Here is a 14,376-nt window from a genome sequence, read left to right on the forward strand (position 1 = left end):
GTAGTGATACTAGCATGGGTGTGTACTTTGTGTTGACAGCAGCCATGGCGGCTGGACAACATGGGGAGACACCACACCGAGCAAGAAGACAAGGGGATGAAGAAGAGATGATCCTACGAGACAAGCATGCAATGAACAAAACCACGAAAAGCCTACAAATGCATTCAAGCCCTGGCCACCAATTTGTAGCAAGATCATCCCAATGGACGAATCCTCCTCACATGCAATGGAAGGAGGTCAACAAATCCATGACAAACCAAATGGTTCATAATATATGGACTATCGAGGATAGTTGAGCTGAAAATCCACATGGTGTCAAACAACGTGTGTTGTGTTGATGGGAGTATTGCATAAAACATGCCCTTGCATTGCTCAAAAGATCTTTGACCATTTTTGAGGTTAGGGTGTGTCTCCACGAATTGAGTATATAACTCAATTTGACTTACCTAAAGAAGCAAGCCCCATGCTTAACGAAAAAGCCCCATGCCCAACCCATGCCCCAATCTTTTCTGTAATGCTTTCTTGAATACTAAAAATTGATCTCTACGATTCTTCTCCCAAAATTACTCTCGTAGTGCCTTGGTGCTATCATTAATCAAGCAAATTCACCTAGGAGCATGACCACTAGAAGCTTTTTGCGAGCTCAATTTACTCTCAAAGATTGTTGTGCATGGGATACTTTGACCATGTTTGACCGCAAGAGGATACCCAAATACACGGAGAAATTTTGAAAAACTCTACTTCAACTCCTCATGCTTAAAGAAGTACTTGAGGATACAATTCAATGTCATTATGAATTTGGGCTTAAAATAGACTATTTAATGGCAGAGGTAAACATGTTCAAACCTACTACAGTTGATGAAGATATTTCTTTTGCTTGTGATGTAGAATGCAAAAGAGGTTTGCACAAACCCCCTCATCAATTAAATACTTATTTATCCAATAATTGGTAAACCTCGGGCTTCAACAACAATTGATAATCTTTTCCTCATTATTATGGTACTCCTAGTGAACCACATCCTTTTAACATTTTTTATGCAAATAGAAAGCCTTGGGTAGCACCTAATAAATCATGCACAAATTCTAATCAGAATGAGAAGATGTAGTCTATTGCAGTATAAGGCATAAGGCTAGCAAGACAGGGGGAAATTTCCCAACGTCAAAAAACGACAGTCTTAGAGATACTTTTAGGATTATACTACCAAACCAGAAAAGAAAAATATCATGGGTGTGATTTAGTGACATTTTGTGTGTCACTAAGCAACATCGTTAGTGATAAGAATCTCGTTAAATATCAGAGTTAGACTTTTGCATGTGTACTTCAAATCTCATTTCTCTCCTGCCCTACCTTTCTTCCCTAGCATTGCTTTGCGAAACTTTGATATAGTAAAAGATGTAAATTTTTTTAGTAAAAGATGTCGAGAGAGAAAGAGAGGGGGGATGAGAGAGAAAGATTATCTGAAACCTTTGCCTTGCCAAACTTTGATATAGTAAAAGATAAACTTTTTTTAATGAAGAGGTAGGGATGTGAATATTCTCGAAAACCAATTTCTCATAAGCCACAATGCTCCTCCACTCGTCACCACCACTCGTCACCAGAGGGCCGATCCATACCTTTGTCATCGTAGCCTTTAGTAAGAAAAATGGAAAAAATGGAGGCTATTTTTTACACCATTGCTATTTTAGGAGCTTCTCCTACTTATCAATACATAAAATAGTGGTCTTGAGTGGTCTTGAGTCAATGCCTCCCATGGGAGCAGTTTGGACGTCAGTTGATACTCCAGCTTACATGCACGAAGATCTCTGATTGGGCCGAGTAAGTTTTGACATTTCTTGTTTAAAGTTGGGACATTTAAGTGTTTGTGCGCTTATTATTAGTGTCATGCTTTCACGCACTGTCTACCCATAGAGAGGGAACATTGCCCATGGTATCTAGACCTTGACTATAATCAGGCTCCTTAGTGGTGATTTCGCAAGACCGTGAGACCACTACTGAGGTATGTTGTGAACCCATCACACAAGCAAGTGTTTGTTTCTAAAGGTGTGGCGAGGCTTCTAATAGAACCAACCTTCCACCTCACATAGTAGACCAGTCACTCAAGTAGTACATTTGTCACACCACCTGTGAACTCGGGTAGAGATATAGTTCAAAAGGCACTCGAGGCATCGAAGCACGCCCATTTTACACAAAGGGGGGTTAGTAGCAGCTCCATTGCTGGTGGTTGTTGTGAAGACAGAGTAGATAGAACACTCAAGACCCACCTAGTACCTTCTAGTAAGATCCTAGAGATTGCATCAGTGGTTGATTGACTTTGATTCCTAAATAGATTGAATCGTTGGTTGATTGTATGCTGTTGTGTGCAGGCACAATGTTGGCATATTGTATCAATGTCATTGACCTCGCTCGTGACATACAGAGCCTTGAGGTGCCATCGGATATGACGGTAATTTTTTTTGGATCAATATTTAAAAACCAACCCATTAATAAAGTCTTTGATATTCTTACATTTGTTTATCCTAAAAATTTTACAAGAATAACGTGGATTGATTTCTACATTAAGCACCTATTGTCTTAAACGTTGTCATTCCTCCTTCCTTTTATGCATTTCAGCTCTTATTCATGTCATCTGCTTCCTCTTCTTCATCATCAGACCTAAACTCCGATGATGATCGAAGGAGGATTTCAAAAAGAGAGAAGCGACGCCTTGCCAAAGCTCTCTCACCAAGCTACCTCCCAGACGAGACTCCACCAAGCTTCTCAGAGTCTGCACAAGAGGAGAATGAGTCTGAACATGAAGAGGAGGAGGAGGAAGAACAACCGCCCATGGTTGATGATGACCTCATCTCCGATGATGATCCCAACCACCCCCGCACTCCCAATGACTCCACATCACAATGAGACGATGATGGTGCTGAGGCAGATGCTGAGGAAGATGAAGATATGGATGACTCTAATGATAATAATAGTGATTAGTATTGCATAACTTCTTTTCTGTTATGTTATCCAAGCAATACAAAGGGGCTTATGTTTCTCAATTTTTGAGTATTCTTACGTGATTTGGAAATAAGGTAATGTGTCCATAGATTTGCAAATTAAGTTGTGTCAATATCTCTGCCAAGATTTGGAAATCTTGGTTATCGTTATATATGGCTATTAATTTTCAAGGTTAAAAATAAGATAGTTTAGTTATAAATCCCGACAATTTGGACAAATTCTTGTGTGAATCACGGTTATCACATTGCATCTCCACTAAAAATCAAGAGTTGACTTATATTTTAAAGCGTCGACTTATTATTCCATTTTTCCTGCTAACGAATTTTTCATGTCTAACTTTTTACCTCCTCAATTGCTAAATTATAAGGTGTACTGTTGTGGTTCCTAATTTTTGAATGCAACTTGTGCTTTTTTGGGCGACCTCCGTTGAGTTAGGGTTCCTAAACACGAGCTTATCCATGAGGTCCCCCATAGCGAAGTGGTCTCCGTTCCATAAGCAACTGACTCCACACAAACGAAAGGTACATCTCTCAAATTTTGTGGATAGTTTGCTAACACAAATCTTTGGCTCCAAAGAATTCGGTGAATAGTTTGTGTTTTTAATCATATAGTAAGGTCTTGCTATGTAGGAAGCATACACCTCTAAAAAACATAAATATTAACGGACAAGCCTCTGAAAATTATCGGGAGGGGCTGATTTGGGAGGCAACTTTCTTTCACACTGAGCGTGAAAGAAAGATGTCTACCCCAAATCATCGGTGGCAGCCTCTGAGGTCCCCAAATTGCTAGTGGCAGCCTCTGGCGTATCCAAAGTCGGCCTCCTTGGAGAAATAAATTATCATCTTTCTCTCACACTGGTGTGAAAGAAAGATACCAACCTATGAGGAGAAATAAAGGTCGACATTCTTCTTTCACGCTCAGCGAAAGTTGCCAACTTATAATCGGCATGTGAACAGAAAAAAAGGTCGACATCTTTCCTTCACGCGCTGAGCGTGAAAGAAAGATGCCGACCTATATAATAGGCCTATGAGGTGATCTAGATTGGCCTGTGGGTTGGCAATATGGGATTTTCCTTGGCCATAAAATATAGTAGAAAAAGCCCACTAGAGAATCATGAGTCTGGATAGGTCAAAAACCCACCAAAAATAGGAATTAAAAAATGAACTTCTAGCATGCACTGTAAAGAAGACAATTTTTGAGTTTGATACTTACATTTAGATGTACACAATGTACTTGATTGAAATCCCCTTGCACTCTATGAGATCTGTTGTTTTGAAGAATGATGGAAGATATGTAGATGATCTATTGTTCAATAGGATTGAATTCGTCGGTGGGTGCCACTTGGTGGCCATCTGACTTCATTCATTTAGGGAGGTGGCCGATATTAAATTTGTAAATTAAAGAATGTTCTTTTTCCAAAAAAAAAGGTTTTTGGCAGTGGCTGCTAGCCTCAAGTATCAATAAGGGAATATTTTGTTGTGTTTATTTTATCCATTTATGAATGAATGCACAACGTTAATATCTTGAACATAAACCATTGTGGAAGTATACTGTTTGTCGAAAATGAGCCTTGCATCTGGAAGCAATATTGATAACAAATCCTCTAGATATCCACTCCATCATCTCTACTCCCAATTTTCAAGTGTGCGTGAAATGGAGGGAGAATCTCAGCTTCTTCTAGGAGGTAAAAAAACATAAATCTATTTCGTACGTCGAAAATCATGGAACCAGAAGTGAGAAGAGACATGCAAATATGGCTCCATCTGAGAGGGGTATTTTTGAAGAGCGTGGAAATGTGATTTTAGAAGGAGATGAAGAAGGGCCCGATCATTCCGAGATTACCTATGTTGCAGCCCATGTAGGAATGGGACCTCTAGAGAAACCAGTGGAGGGAGATGATGTCAACCTTTATCAAGATGATAGCAGCCATGGGACCACTCATGAGGAGCAGAATGAAGGGTAGTCCTGATTTGGAGGAAGCTGTGCAGTGGGAGGAGGGTCTTGAAAGGGAAGGCATAGATGAGACACAAAGCAGCCAAAGAGAGGGGACAGGCACAAAGGACACCTCCAAATAGGTCAAAAAAATAGATATTTATGGGAAGATGATGAGAACTAGAATCCCACAAGGATTCCTTTCAAGGATCACAGTTGATTTCACCACCGATCCCCCATTGATATCGCTCTGCAAGATGGTGCCCACAAAGGTAGTAAGAAAGCTCAGCCAGAACACCGAGAGAACAATTTCTCGATCATTCAAGAAGATGGGTGGGTACATGCCTAGTAGAAGATCCTTTATTGTGTCTATGATCAACCTAAAAGGGGAGGAATCACCTGTCACATCGACTCATATTCAATCTTGGACAGATGCTTGGAGGGCAATGAATGACCAATTTGAGGCACTCCTACATACTAACAATGAACGGGGCCCATTCTTGAGTGGAAAGATGGTGCATATCTTAGATGGCAACAACAAATGGAAGGCCTTCAGAGTGTATCAATCATGGTATTATTCAGTGTTATAATTTCAAAGTTTTGGAATTCTTTTGTAACAATGCTTTTTGGTACATGTTGAAGATCATCCTAACGGACATATCTTGGAATTGCTCTATGAAATGTGAGTTTGTCAGTTTCAACAAAGGTGATGTTGGGGAGTTGTTATTTTGTCTGACAAGACTGAACAAGTAAGAACGTGTGCCCATGATATTTGTAATTTCTTTTTCAAGATTCACTGTTTTATACATGCTTACTATTCCATATGAATATCTAGGGTCAATGAGTTTGGATATGTACTGAGCATATTCAGAGACAGGGTTTTTCAATTGAGGCAGCTCGATGAGTCAGACTTAAGCACTTTTTTGGTGGAGTTTGATGATGAGGACTGTGTGTTTATTCAAGAGAAACTCACTCACAACATAGATATGCATGGGAAAAAGGGGTGGTACAGAATCCCAATTCAAATTTTGACAAAGCTTGTTTTCAGAGCAGAGATGGTACAGAATCCCAACATGGGGAGACACCACACCGAGCAAGAAGACAAGGGGATGAAGAAGAGACGATCCTACGAGACAAGCATGCAATGAACAAAACCATGAAAAGCCTACAAATGCATTCAAGCCCTGGCCACCGATTTGTAGCAAGATCATCCCAATGGGCGAATCCTCCTCACATGCAATGGAAGGAGGTCAACAAATCCATGACAAACCAAATGGTTCATAATATATGGACTATCGACGATAGTTGAGCTGAAAATCCACATGGTATTAAACAACATGTATTGTGTTGATGGGAGTATTGCATAAAACATTCCCTTGCATTGCTCAAAAGATCTTTGACCAATTTTGAGGTTAGGGTGTGTCTCCACGAACTGAGTATATAACTCAATTTGACTTACCTAAAGAAGCAAGCCCCATGCTCAATGAAAAAACCCTTCGAGACTCTTTTCTGTAATGCTTTCTTGAATACTAAAAATTGATCTCTACGATTCTTCTCCCAAAATTACTCTAGTATAGTGCCTTGGTGCTATCATTAATCAAGCAAATTCACCTAGGAGCATGACCGCTAGAAGCTTTGCGACCTCAATTTACTCTCAAAGTTTGTTGTGCATGGATACTTTGACCATGTTTGACTGCAAGAGGATACCCAAATACACGGAGAAATTTTGAAAAACTCTACTTCAACTCCTTATGCTTAAAGAAGTACTTGAGGATACAATTCAATGTCATTATGAATTTGGGCTTAAAATAGACTATTTAATGGTGGAGGTAAACATGTTCAAACCTACTACAATTGATGAAGATATTTCTTTTGCTTGTGATGTAGAATGCAAAAGAGGTTTGCACAAACCCCCTCATCAATTAAATACTTATTTATCCAATAATTGGTAAACCTCGACAATCGATAATCTTTTCCTCATCATTATGGTACTCCTAGTGGACCACATCCTTTTAACATTTTTTATGCAAATAGAAAGCCTTGGGTAGCACCTAATAAATCATGCACAAATTCCAATCATAATAAAAAGAATATTAATTGTCACAGCAATGTGAATCAATCCAAGCCTATAAGTCACAACACTAGTATTGCAAATAAACCTTTCCTTGAATGTTACAAGTACAACCAATCAGGCCTCTTTGCTTCTCGATGTTGGAAGACTTCCAAACCATATGTTGAGCACTCAACTTCACAACATCGAAGAGGTACTGAACGAGATGATGGTGATGACTACGCTTTTTGAGTTTGGTAGTAGAGTCCTAAGTGTCATTTGACCCTCGTATAGACTTTTGTTGCACACAAAAATATAAACATGGCTTGTAGGAGACATTAAGAGTGTATTTTTTCATAAATTCTTGACATTAAACTAAAATTTAAAAAGGTAGAATCCAATCCATTTCAAGAATACCATCCCGTATCTTTATTACTTACATAACCAATTTACATTGTGATTCTTACACTCATTGTAGGCCAAGTCTATCATGTTGGTATAAATATATACAAATATAGAAACCATGGGCATATCTTTTAACATCTCTATTTTATGTACTGACACGTAGTGTATTTTCATGTAAGGAAAAGCTCATAAAATATCAATTGGGAAAAAAAATAGCCTCTATTTTTGTCATTTTTCTTACTAAAGGTTACGGTGATAAAGTTATTAATTGGTTATCTAGTGATGAGTGGTAGAGCATTGTGGCTTATGAGAAATTGGTTTTGGGAATATTCACAGCCGCCCTACCTCTCCATTAAAAAAAGTGTATCTTTTACTATATCAAAGTTTGGCAATGCAAAGGTTTGAGAGAATCTCTCTCTCTCTCTCTCTCTCTCTCTCTCTCTCTCTCTCCCTCGACATCTTTCACTATATCAAAGTTTGGCAAAGCAATGCTAGAGAAATGAGGTTTGAAGTACATATGTTAGATTATATCTCTTGTATGTAACGAGATTCTTATCACTAACAATGTTGCTTATTAGTGACACACAAAATGTTGCTAAATGACACCCGTGAGATTGTTTTTTCTAGTTTGGTAGTATAATCCTAAAAGTATCACACTAAGAGTGTCATTTTGCGACTCTCATAAATTTTTCCGAATCTCCCTAAAGGCTATGTTGACAAAGGTCTTGATCGGTTCTCTAGTGATGAGTGGAGGAGAATTGTGGCTTATGAGAAATTGGTTTCCAGGAATATTCATAGCCCTCTACCTCTCCATTAAAAAAAGTGCATGTTTTACTATATCAGAGTTTGGCAAAGTAAAGGTTTGAGAATATTTATCGCTCTCCTCCCCGCGCTCTCTCTCTCTCTCTCTCTCTCTCTCTCTCTCTCTCTCTCTCTCTCTCTCTCTCTCTCTCTCTCTCTCTCTCGGCATCTTTTACTAAAAAAAGTGCATCTTTTACTATATCAAAGTTTGGCAAAGCAATGCTAGGGAAGAAAGGAAGGGCAGGAGAGAAATGAGTTTTGAAGTACACATTCTAGAGTATAACTCTCCTATGTAACAAGATTCTTCTCGCTAACAATGTTGCTTCATGACACATAATATGCAAAATTTCTCGTCATACTATATATCATTGGAAAGGTCTTAGAGAGTAGACTCCAAATGTCCAAAATCTTCTCACTTTTGAGTTGATTTACAAAAATTTTACCATGAGCCCATTTTTGCATAGAGAGAATGTGTACAAATCCTTAAAGGGCCCAATTTGAGTCCAAATTTTCCCTAATGCTCGATCGAGTTACATAGTGCCTTGTGGTGGATGTCCTCCATGTAACTCGGTTGAGTTACATGGTGATCAGAATTATCCTAGGTGGTAGTTTTAGTAACTCGGTTGAGTTACATGGTGATCGACATTATTATAAAGGTGGTAGTTTCAGTAACTTGGTTGAGTTACGTCCCGAATCTTTACTATCACTTGGGATGCTATGATTAGATGTATAACACGATCAAGGTACTTCAAGGGCATCCCATCCACATGACGTGCTCGGGGGGTTCACCTCTAAGAAATTTTATGTATCACGTGCGTTCAAGGGGTATTTTAAAAACCCATTACACTTACATACTTTTATGATTAAAATGATCCCTTTTTCTTCATAAACTTATGTTTTTTTTTCAAAATTAGTTTTAAAAACCCCTCCTATAAATGTAATTGTGTAACTTTTTTGAATTAATATACCCCTCCTGATGAACTCACATGTTACACTTACATATTTTTAGGTGAATCCCCGATCAGATGACACAAACCTAAAGTGAGGACCCTTATCTTACAACCACCCAAAAATAGTATGATCCATGGATAAGGGAAAATACAGGTGTGTGCAATGGAGGCTAGAGAGAAGATGTAAAGCAAGTTGGAGAGAACTAAGGTTGGAGGAAAAGGACCTAGGAACATTGTTAGTGACACATAAAATGTCACTAACAATGTTGCTTACGACACACAAAATGCTGCTAAACAACACTCGTGAGATTTTTTAAGTTTGGTAGTAGAATCCTAAAAGTGTCATTTAAGAGTGTCATTCAACCCTCGTATAGACTATTTTTGCACACAAAAACATAAACAAGACTTGTAGGAGACATTAAGAATGTATTTTTTCACAGATGGTAGACATAAAATAAAATTTAAAAAGCTAGAATATCCAATCCATTTCATAAGAATTGTAGGAGAAATTAAGAGTTTATTTTTTCACAGATGCTAGACATAAAACTAAAAATTAAAAAGATAGAATAGAATCCATTTCAAGAATACCATCCCATGTGTTTATTACTTACAGAACCAATTTACATTGTGCTTCTTACACTCATGGTAAAAATAGGCAGCGTCGATTATGTTGGTATAAATATATAAAAATATAGAAACCATGGGCAAATCTTTTAACATCTCTATTTTATGTACTGACGTGTATTTTCATGTAAGGAAAAACTCGTAAAATAGTAATTGGGCAGAAAATAGCCTCTATTTTAATCGTTTTTCTTCCTGAAGGCTATGTTAACAAAGGTCTTGATTGAACCTCTAGTGATGAACATTGTTTGTATTGATTCCAAAGAGGATGTAGTGGAGGGTGCCTTGATGAAGATTTCATTATTCGAGTGATTGGGTCATGATCTTATTTGTAGCAAATATTTGTGATCGTGTCATGATCTTATTTTTCATATTGAAAAAGAGAGGAAGAGGGCAAGAGCAACACATGTTGGGGTTTTGCAATAAGACATCATTCCCCTCTGCAACAATGTTTATATACAACATGTCGTACAAACCAATAAAGAATCAACATTTTCTGTATTGTTTGGATGAATAAGGTAGTGAAGTGTTTGGTGACTCAAGGATCTGTACGCAAAACATGAGTTAAGTAAGCTTTGTTGAGAAATGAGAAAGAAATATAAAGAGAGTGAGTAAAGAGAAGGACAGAAAGAGTGAGTGAGAGAGAGGGAGCAAGAGCAAAGAGAAGGGAAGAGAGAGAGGGAGGGTAAAGAGAGAGCAAAGAAAGGGTTTTAAAGAGTGAGAGAGAAGGGTAGAGAGAGAGAAGGGTAGAGAGAAGAGTGAGAGAGAAGGGTAGAGAGAGAGAGAGAGAGAGAGAGAGAGAGAGAGAGAGAGAGAGAGAGAGAGAAGGAATAGAGAGAGAGAGAGAGAGAGAGAGAGAGAGAGAGAGAGAGAAGGAATAGAGAGAAAGAGAGAGCCAAGAGAAGGATAGAGAGAGAGGAGGGAGGATAGAGAGAGAGAGTAAAGAGAAGGATAGAGAGAGTGAGTGAAGAGATGGATAGAGAGAGAGGAGGATCTAGAGAGCGAGAGAGGGAAGAGGCATAAGAGGTAAGAGAAGGATAGAGAGAGAGAGGAGGATATAGAGAGTGAGAGAGAGAAGGAGGATAGGAGGTAAGAGAAGGATAGGAGGATAGGATGTAATAGAAGGATAGAGAGGGAGGGTGGGAGAGTGAAAGGGAGGGAGAGAAATGGACAGTGGTAATAGAATAGAGAGAGAGTGTTAGCAAAGAGAGACAAGGATAGAGAGAGTGAGAGAGGGAGGGTGGGAGAGGGAAAGGGAGGGAAGAGAGAGGGGGGAGGGAAGAGGGTGGAAGAAGGAGAGAGAGGGTGGTGTGGGCTGGGCGGTTGTGGGACAAGGAGAGAGAGAGAGAGAGAGAGAGAGAGGGAAGAGGGTGGAGAGGAGAGAGAGGGAGGGTGGGAGAGTGAAAGGGAGGGAGAGGGAGGGAGGCTAGATGGGAGAAGGAGAGAGAGGGAGGGTGGTAGAGTGAAAGGGAGAGAGAGGGAGAGAGGGTGGGTGGGAGAAGGAGACAAGAGGACATAGAGTTCCAGGGAGGGAAGAGAGAGAGAGGGGGGGAGGGAAGAGGGTGCGAGAAGGAGAGAGAGGGTGGTGTGGGCTAGGCTGGGTTGGGCGGAGATGGTGGTGGCAATAGTTAGAGAGAGATTGTTCAAGTAGAGAGAGAGGGTGGCCAAGAAAAGCTCCCTCCACCAAGCTCCCTTCGTGATGATGACCATCCTTGAGAGGAAGGGCAAATGAAAACACACAAAAAGTAAGTAGAGCAAGCCACTTGGCCCATGGTGTACATGTGATTTATGTTGGAAAATGTTCACAATTACTTCTTGCATGTTGTTTTTCTTTTTCTTCCAATCATTCGTTTTTGGTTTCTTATCTTTCTTATTGGACTATGGATTAGGAAGAATAATCTTCATGGTAGATTGCATTGCATTGCTAATTGAAAGGAGGATAGCATGTTCACAGATACCGAATAGTGTCGGATGGGGATGATAGTGTATATGAGTCATGTTCGCTATTCTTAGACTACCCAGCAAAAGATCAAGGAAAGGAAGCAATATGGAGATGCAGTGGAGGTAAAGAACTAGCGAAAGTTGAAGGATGTAAAAAGGCTCCTATTGTATGATGTGGGTATTCTTTAAAAACACATATGATGTCAAGTGTTGTGCGGCAGGCATGATCTCGACACCTAGCCTTTCAAATGATAGGTCCTGCACTGAATTCTATGTAGAGTGTACTCGCTTCTATGTAGAGTGTAGCTGATACACTGAATTCTATGCATAGTGTACTCACTTCTCTCTCATGAGGAAAAATTGTTAGCTTCATGAAGGCATGGGGCCTTTTTATACTTGATTTTTATGGCTTGAGAGTCCCATTTCACAATTAGACCACTTGACTTCACCCATGCATGCATATACATGCAACAAGAGTTAATAGTGGGCTTATCTTTACTTTAGCCTACTAGGCACTATTACTTCCTAAACTTACTAATAGAGTGAGCATGACTCTAGCTTTTGGAAAACCATTAACCCAAAACCACATGCTAAAAACTATTGCCTCCAAACCATGGTATTTTAACTTTAGCCCTTCAAAGCTTAATTTAATTAAACACTTAACCATGGTATTTTAACTTTAGCCCTTCAAAGCTTAATTTAATTAAACACTTAACCTTAGAAAATGGCACATTAATATTATTCCTTCTGATACCCAAGGGTAGACCTCAATTTAATTTCTCATGGGGGTATTTATTTTCTAATTTTTATAAATTTGCTTGATAAATTATTTTTGTGAAACTCTAATGATATTTTCCTCATAAATTTGGGGGGCAAGACGATGCATATATGGTGCACATGTGCACATGAGATCCCTAGAATTTTACATATGGGGAGGGTTCCAATAAATGTTTATGCACATCTAGGCTTTACCAAAATTTCCTAGATTAACCCCAAATTTAATATATTTTTATTATTCTAAATCCATAGAAATTTAATATATTTTTATGCACATCTAGGCTTTACCAAAATTTTCTAGATTAACCCCAAATTTAATATATTTTTATTCATCTAAAGTCCTAGTAAATTTATACATTTTGCTCTCTAGGATGTACACATTAAGATTCAATAACCTTCTTGATTATATATTAATAGTAAGAGGGATCTTATGTTGAAATATGCAAGTGAATGGGTGTGTGCAGGAACAAGCCCTTGGCTAGAGATCATAAAAGGGAGTTTGTAATTAAGTGGGTAGCAGTGAAAAGGTGAGAAGAATCTACTAAATGAGAGAATCAAGGGTAGCATGAGTGAATATAGGGAGTGGAAAGATTCTAGGAAAAGGTGTCCCTAGTTAGAGGAGGTGGCGCAAATCAAGGAGAAATCAGTGGGATTAGATGCTTGGCACCTTGTGGATGTAAAATCTATAAATTGAGGCATTGGCTTAATGATAAATTACTGGTTTTTGAGTATCCATGCCTACATTAAGCTATTAGTTTAATTGTACACTAATCTCGTCTTAATCACCTTTCCAATTACTTGCTAATCATGTTGATCCTTGCATTTGATCCACCATAGCTCATCACATTGCTATAAAAGCAACTTGGTATCAGAGCCATAGCCTAGGATTCAACTAATTTTTAAGCCTAATTACCTTGCTAATTATAGATTAGGAGTAATCCTTATCTTTAGTATTTTTCAATTAACCTTCTACATCCCCAGCTGCTGCTGGTGGAAGGCCTTGATCTCCCTCCAGCCATCAAATTAGGCAAAAAGCTCTTAGCCACATTTAGCTAGCTTCCCCACGCATCAGCTCATCACTTCAAGTCGTCAAACTGCTAAGAGGGGTAGCTGAAATTCGTGAAATTGCTGGCGCCTGTTTTTCTAAGTAAAATTAAAAATTTGCAATCATCCCTTGGAATTGGAAGCAATGGAGCTAGCCCAAGAGGTTTTTGAGTGTTTTGAACATGCTGGTGATCTCAGATTTTAGATATTCATCAAGGAGAAGTGGCATCAAGATCTGCATCAAATCTACAAGTGACTTTGGTAAATAAGAGATTAAGCATTCAATGTTTGGTCAAATCTTTTGTTTTTGTGCTTGATCCTCTACTAGACTAACTGCTATTGATGCATTTGACAGGATTTGAGCTCATTTGAACTCTAAGGCACCAGATTTGGCCTCCCGTACACTCTATTTTTTGCACACAAAACAGGGGATTAATTTCACTAATCAGTATTTGATACAGATCTCTATCATTTTAGATTGCAATTTGAAGTTGATTTGATATCCCAACCATCCAACACAAATCAATTATCCTTGGCTTTATGCAATGATTGGTGTATTCATGCTTGTAAATCTGTTATAATCATCATTTAACACCAAAATGGAGTTGTAAAAGGATAGACATTACCCTTGAGACTTGAATTGGATCAAGAGGTAAGACCCTCTTCACATCATCATGAGCACTGCACAAGAAGTAGCTAATTCAACGGGGAGCAATTCCATACATGGCAAACAAGAACCATGTATTTTCTCATGAGTAAGAATTTATGAGGGCTAATTGAGGGAAGAGATAAATGTTCAGTGGAGAATGGGGAGAATGAGTGGAAAAACAAAAATGAGAAAGCATCAGGACTCATTGCAC

This window comes from Cibotium barometz, chromosome 24 (assembly GCF_041138505.1).
Source record: "Cibotium barometz isolate CiBa-2024 chromosome 24, ASM4113850v1, whole genome shotgun sequence".
NCBI classification, from domain to species: domain Eukaryota; kingdom Viridiplantae; phylum Streptophyta; class Polypodiopsida; order Cyatheales; family Cibotiaceae; genus Cibotium; species Cibotium barometz.